Consider the following 6697-nt stretch of genomic DNA (forward strand, 5'->3'; position numbering starts at 1 on the left):
GGGGGTTGGGGCGGGGGTTGCAGAGAACCGCCGGTCTGGTCCGATGGGGCAGCTCCAGCCCCCCCGTCACCCCTCGCCCCACCCGGCTCTCAGCCCCAGCTCGCCCCTTTCTGGGAAACGCTTCGGAGGATGAGGAATTTGCAATACAGCTTCTCCAGCGGGACGGGAATGTTATCACGTTGGACAGCACTTCAGCTGAGAAGATTTATGGGGCCCATAACAGAAGCTCTCTGGAGAGAGCCCAGGAATGATTTGAGATCTGCCCCAGGTTCTGCGTCTGCTGGAGATGCAGGACAGGCCACAGGGCTTGTACCCTGCGGCAGCATGCACGGCCAGGGCCACGAGCAGCTGGGGAGAGTGGTGCCAGCGGCTCCCTTCCTGGCTTCTAGTCATCAACAGTTCACTCTCTCTTCGAAATGATGATGAAAACCAATTTCCAAACCTCAGGGTTTTTTTTTTTTTTCCTCTAAATGGAATTCTTGCTTCCCAGCCAGCCCTGGCTTGAAGCTCGTGAAGTAGAAGGATAGGCATGCTGCAGGAGGCTCTCCCTTGTCAGAGGCAGTGGTGGAAAGGGCTTGGACTGCGCCTCAGAAACCCCAGCAGAGAAAGCCCTGGGCCGGGGCCGCAGCACCCAGAGATGGGAGCAGAGGGAGGGCAGCTCCCAAAGGCAAACCGGGGCCATGGCACGCGTGCCCGAGCCAGGCGGAGGAGCAGATTGCACAAGTGAGGGATGCCCCTGCCTGCGCACTGGCCTGGGGAAGGACCAGGCTGAACCCCTGCCCCGGGCTGGGCTGTGGAGGATGCTGTGTGCTGAGCACTGCCTGGGGACCGCGTGCCTGAAACCCTGCTCGGCTGGAGGGGCTCACGCTCAGGCTGGCGTGTGCAATGTTAGGTGTGCTTAAATACTCCCATCTGTCAAGGCTGCTCAGGGTCTGTGAAGCAGCTCCTGGCCAGAAAACCTCACTGCCACGTACAGCACAGCAGGTGGATGTGTCTCCGCGAGGGAGGAGAGAAGATGCCGGGGCTGTGTTTCCTCTCCTTGCTCTCCTCTTCCCCTGCTCCGGGACGACACGGCACAGCTGGGGTCTGTCCCCCTGGGCAATGGGAGAGGCAGCTGAGCAGCAGTCCTGAAAGCAAGCCCTCCGCAAGGATCTGCAAGGATCCCCTGGTTAAGGGACGCAGCTGCTCTCCCATTATCAGATGACAGCAGAGGCAAGACAACCTAGTTATCGAGGAAAGATAGAGGTTTCTTTTCCCTGCCATCTCCTCCACTCCCCCCACTCTTTTCTGTGATCATTCTTGTTATTCATTTCCCCGCTCTTCTCTTCTCCTTTCCATGCAGACGGTTTCGCTGGGCAAATCCAAACGAAAGGCTTGCAAAGAGGATGCTCATAAAATATTTATGGAGAACGGCGGTGAACACAAGTAGGATAATGAGGGTCTGTGGGATATGGGATGTGTCCAAACCAGCACAGTGAAGACCTCGTAAGAGACAGAGGCACGCGGTGGAAGCCATTAGTGAGTCCTGTAGGGTCTTTACTCATTTCCTTCGCACACAGTTGCCGCGCTGCCACACACTGCTTTTGTTTGGGTTTCCCTTGTTCGCCTGGTACTGTGTATTTTTCTCCGTGGCAGCTGCCGCCCAACACCACATCGGGAGCTGTGCTGCTGGGTCCTGCTGGTGGCCGGGCAGCCCCGTGGGAGGCCCATGGCTGGGCTCCCCCGGGAGCAGGACAGAGCCACTGTGCCACCTCTGCGGGCTGCAGCATCCCGACCTGTGCTGAGTACCACAGCCCAAAGCCCTCCTCTCACAACCGCCTTTCCCCAGTGCTCCTGCCCTGCGACTGTCCTGCACGCTCCGACATGGCCATGCAAACCAGCTGTGGAGGACAGCAAGGTGGTGGGTCAGGCGGAGGGACGGGCAGCGATTTGCTTCACCGCTGTTTGTTTATAAAATGCGAGGGGCACAGGTCTGAGCGCCTCCCTGGCTCGCATCACTTACGGTGCTTGTCTGCCAGGGCTCTACTCATATAAACACACATATGCTCAGCTTTAAAGCACACGAAAGGCCGAGCTCTGCTGATGCCAAGAAGGGGCTCTGAGGCTCTGTGCAAGCTCCGGTAATGTGCAAGCTTATCCCATCCTGAGAGCAGAACCAATAAACATATAGCGGCCTACCTAATGCAGGGGAAGAAATGCTGTTAAATCAGTGTCTTACAACAGCTTAGCTAACTCCTTCTCAAGTTACTCAGGCAGCGGGTGTCACACATCTCCCGCGGTTGGGATGCTGCTGACCTTTGGACAGTCTCTCTGGGGTCTGACCCGTCTTCATCCGAAGCCGCTCTTCCTATGTGGTTGGCCAAGAGGAGCTCAGGAGCACCTCTGTTTGGAGGTGAAGCCCTGACTTACACACTCCTGTTTCTCCCTCTGCTCTCTTTCAGCAAGCCCCCAAAAAAGACCTTGAACTCCTGTTGGAGCTTTTATCCCACTGGGAGCCATACTGCCGGCAGATGTTTGCTGTGATACAGGACACGACAGTTTTTATTAGTTGTCAGCTGGAACACAATATTTTAGGGTCTTTAGGTTAAAATGGAAAAGCAAAGCTTGCACGCATGCCTGTGCCGGCAGCACAACCTGCTTCCCTGCCCAGCACCTCCATAACCCTTTTTGCACAGGAACCCAGGCTCCTCTCACCATCACACCTCGGCTCCTCACCCCGGCCAGGCTGCTTTCACCCATCCCACGTCCTGGGACGTGCACTGTGTCCCTGCGGTGACACCATCCATATGGTTGGTATGTTCTTAACACCAAACCCAGACCCCCTGGGTCTGGGCACCTTTCGTTTCTGCCCCTCTTGCTGGACATGCTTTAAACCCATCACCCCAACAAATGGCAACACGAAGGAAAAAGCAAGCAAGGTCACGCATACTTTTCCTGTGAAGACTAAAGGGAGTTTCCTACTTCTTCCAGGGTGGGAAACCACCACAGCTTTTCAGGCTATTGCACATCAATGTTACCAAATCCTAGAGAATTATAAGAGAAAACCTAAATGTCTGCAGCGCAGTGCTTCGTTCGCACTACTGATGGAAGTAGCCTCATTTACCCCAAACATCTGAGAGGGTTCCTCACCTTCCCAGAGCTGCCTGGTGGAAGCCAGAGAGCAGAACCTGTTGAATTGTGCTGTCTCCTGTGCGGGAGCAGGCAGAGATGGTTTGTGCCTGGCTTGGTGCTACTGGAGAACCTGGAAAGCTCACATGAGATGGGTTTGCCAATTAGCCAGCTAAACAATTCGTCTCTGTCACGACACGGACCTCTGGGATGATGAGGCACAACGTGATGGGATGGAGGCAGAGAAGCTGCCTCCTCGAGGTTCCTGCACGAGCAGCGTCTCACCTTGTAGACCAGCACGGGACACTTGGCAAGTGCTTGCTTTGCTGGTGCACATGCTGGTGCCTGCCTGGCTGATGGATCCCCACCTTGTCCTCTCCCCCTCCGTTTCCATTGCCCCTCAAGTATCGAAGTTCAAGTCTCTCAGAACGGGGAAGAGTGCTCCAGACATGAAAGGTATTTCTGGGCATCACAGGAAGATGTGATTAATCTCAATTACATGGTTGAACACTGAATAATCTGGAGCAGCAGATTGGGTTACGCTTCCTCCTTTCTGTGGCTCTTGGAGGGGGTTTTCCAGCCTAAGGAGACATTTGAAAGATGTTTTGACTACTGAAGTGCCAAACTTAACCCCAGTGTAATTGGACTTGTGGTGAAACATGTATGTTGTTTTTTGCTTCCTGAGCCCTCCGGACAGCCTGACGTTTACGCAGCTGCCACCTCTTTACCATTTGCCGTGCATGACAGATCTCACCCCAGCACGCTCTTCCCAAGGTCATTGCTCAAAAAAAAAGAAAAAAAAAAAGCCAACAGAGGTTGGTGCTTGCAAACCCAGAGGCAGCACGGCAGCCTGGGCAGGGGTGGAAAGGAACCGCTCCCCACCCAGCTGCCAGGCTTCCCACTGCCGTGCCGTGGTCTTCCTCCTCCTAGCCCAGACCCTTGAGTCCTGCCAGGCTTTGCAGGGCTCCCACTGCCCCTGCCCGCAGCCTTCCCGCAGCTCCGCGGCTGGGCAGCCGAGCATCCCCCGGACCTGGCGTTCATCGGGGTCCGAGTGCATCAAAATCTCTCCTCCTCTAAGTGCTGCTGTGATGTCGGGGTGGATCAGACCCAGCACAAGCTGTAACATAAGCAGGATTTGAGCGTCGGTCCCCGGAGGAAAGCAGTGGCTGTGGAGCGCAGTGATGAGTGTGGTGTACGAGCCCAGACAGATTGATAGATTTCATCCAACAGGCCTCTCGGATCCTCCTCATTATTTAACAGCGTCTTTTCCCCAGACTAGAAAGCTGTTACTGATATTCTGTGGGGACTAATAATAACATAATCTCAATTTTTGATGGACTAAACATATACAGCATGTTCTGAGGTTCACTCCAGAGAGATCCCTCACCCCACCCTCTGCTGCGATGCCACAGTGCCCTTTGGGGTGCAACAACGGCACACGGTTTTCAGTGACGCTATTAGACGTCCTATTATTTTTGGATAGGAAGTTAAAAATAAATACATTCCCAGGGGAAGCTGCAGAGGGATTGAGTGAGGCCAGGGTGTAATTACCTGAGCTGGAACGGAGCCAGGATCTAACTTGTATTGCAAATTCTTTGCATTACTTTAGATACTTGCTAACGAAGTGATTACAAAAACCATATTTATAGAAGATTAGGAGGTATGTAATAGATACACATACGTAATTAGCCATAATAGATCTGCATTGATTACATTGCTGTTAATCCTCCTCTAAATATGTGCACATTAATTAGTCGGCATTTAACACATACGCAATTATTTTAAGAACAGAAACAGTTTGGTGGGTGCAGCAGACAACAGGGTATTTATTAATCTTTTAGTACTTATTTTTCCCTTTGCAGCAGCACCTACATCAGGCTGGACCTTGTACAAAGAACAAAAAGCATCCGAGTCCAAAGGCCTATAGCATCCAGCTTCCCGCATGGAGATAAGCACTTACAAGTGCGTATGAAGGATCTTGCCAAAATATTATTTTTGATCCATAAAATATTTTCCCGTTACTATGTAACAAAGCAGCATGCCAGACTCGGAGTGTGACACTGCTTCTTTTCCCTTAATAGCTGCGGGGGTGTTCAGCTCCAGCATCCCCAGCACCGCACGTGCCTCACTGTGCATGCTTGCAGGGGGGGTGAGCTCCCCGGTCCTGGTGCTCCTGCCGGGGGCCGACAGCAGCGGGTGGCTGGAGGATTGTGGCTGAGCGTGGGATGGGAACAACTTGCCGGGCATGAAATCTCAGTGGTCTCGCGGGGGGGAGCCTGCGGGACACCTGCTGACCAATGCTCATCTGGGTCTCACTTTCAGGAGTCTTGAAATTGGTTCAGCAGTTTCCCAGCTGGAAAACATGGGGCAGCAAGCATGCAAACGCAGGCTCTGAAGTGCTTCCTCCATCACGATGGTCCAACTCACACCAGGACTTGAAGATGACTATCTGTAATCGTGATGCTGAAGCAATAGCCCCCAAGAGTCACCGGGCACCGGGGTCCACTTCTCATGAGCTGTTTATGTATGAGATGCCCCACAGCCTCCCAAAATGAAGTCCACTCAGCCATCTGGCAAGTGGAAACACCTCTCCTGTCTTCATCCCTTTCTGCCCTTCATCTTCCTTTAATTCCTTCTCTCTCTCTCCAAACAGAAAGAGCAGTAAATATGCCGTCGCGCCCCCTCCCCGAGCCGTGCCGCTCCCCAGAGCCCCGTGTCCCCTCTCCTCTCCATCACCATTCCCATGCCCGCAAGGCAGCGGCAGAGGAGGCAGTCCCACCTTTGGCAATCCCACCTCTGGCAGCCCCTGCCAAGCCAGAGCATCCCCTCCGGTGGAGAAGAGATTCGGTTAACTTTGGGCAACAAGTGTCCATGAGTATCCTGCCTCCCCAGAAACCCCAACCTACCGGGTGGCAAAAAAGCGCTGGGTCGAAAGGGCAGAAAGTGGTGCAGGGAGAAGCGGGCTGAGGGGCTGGAGGCGCCGAGGGAAGCCGCAGGACCATCAGGTGCTCCAGCCTAGCCCTGGGTGGGCTCGCACCCGCGGCCATGGGACGTGGTCCTTCTCCAGCGACAGGGGGGTGGAGCTGGCCGGGACACTTCCCACCCAGCCTCCAGCACGCTTCTGGTGCCGGGGCAATGTACTGCCTAGGAAATCATTGTCATTAGCAACCCTGGTGATGCTTGATTGCTAAAGCAGCTTGCCTCCTGAAGTTGATCGCTTGGTGCACAGAACGCATGAATCATAGCACAGATCCTGTTTCATACAACGTAAAAAACCCTCTACAAATCCAGCAATTAGCCTCCAATTTGCTTTCTCCATTAATGGGAAATGGGGTCTCTCCGGGACGCTCTGACGAGACCCTGTTTTCTTCATCAGTTCAAAACCTTTCCCTCTTATTTATTTTTTCACCCTTCCCCCGAATGTATTTCCCACTGCAAAAACATTTTTCAGATCTTTACAATTATTTATTCCACCTTTTTCTGTCACATCTTTGCAGAAATAAACGTCTCTGTTGGGAGCAGGGAGGGAGATGAGCAGCGAGGCAGGGGCTGGCAGCGGCTCCAGCCTCTCCCCCCACACCTCGTACGG

This window comes from Aptenodytes forsteri, unplaced genomic scaffold, assembly GCF_000699145.1.
Source record: "Aptenodytes forsteri isolate BGI_AS27 unplaced genomic scaffold, ASM69914v1 Scaffold72, whole genome shotgun sequence".
Lineage (NCBI taxonomy): Eukaryota > Metazoa > Chordata > Aves > Sphenisciformes > Spheniscidae > Aptenodytes > Aptenodytes forsteri.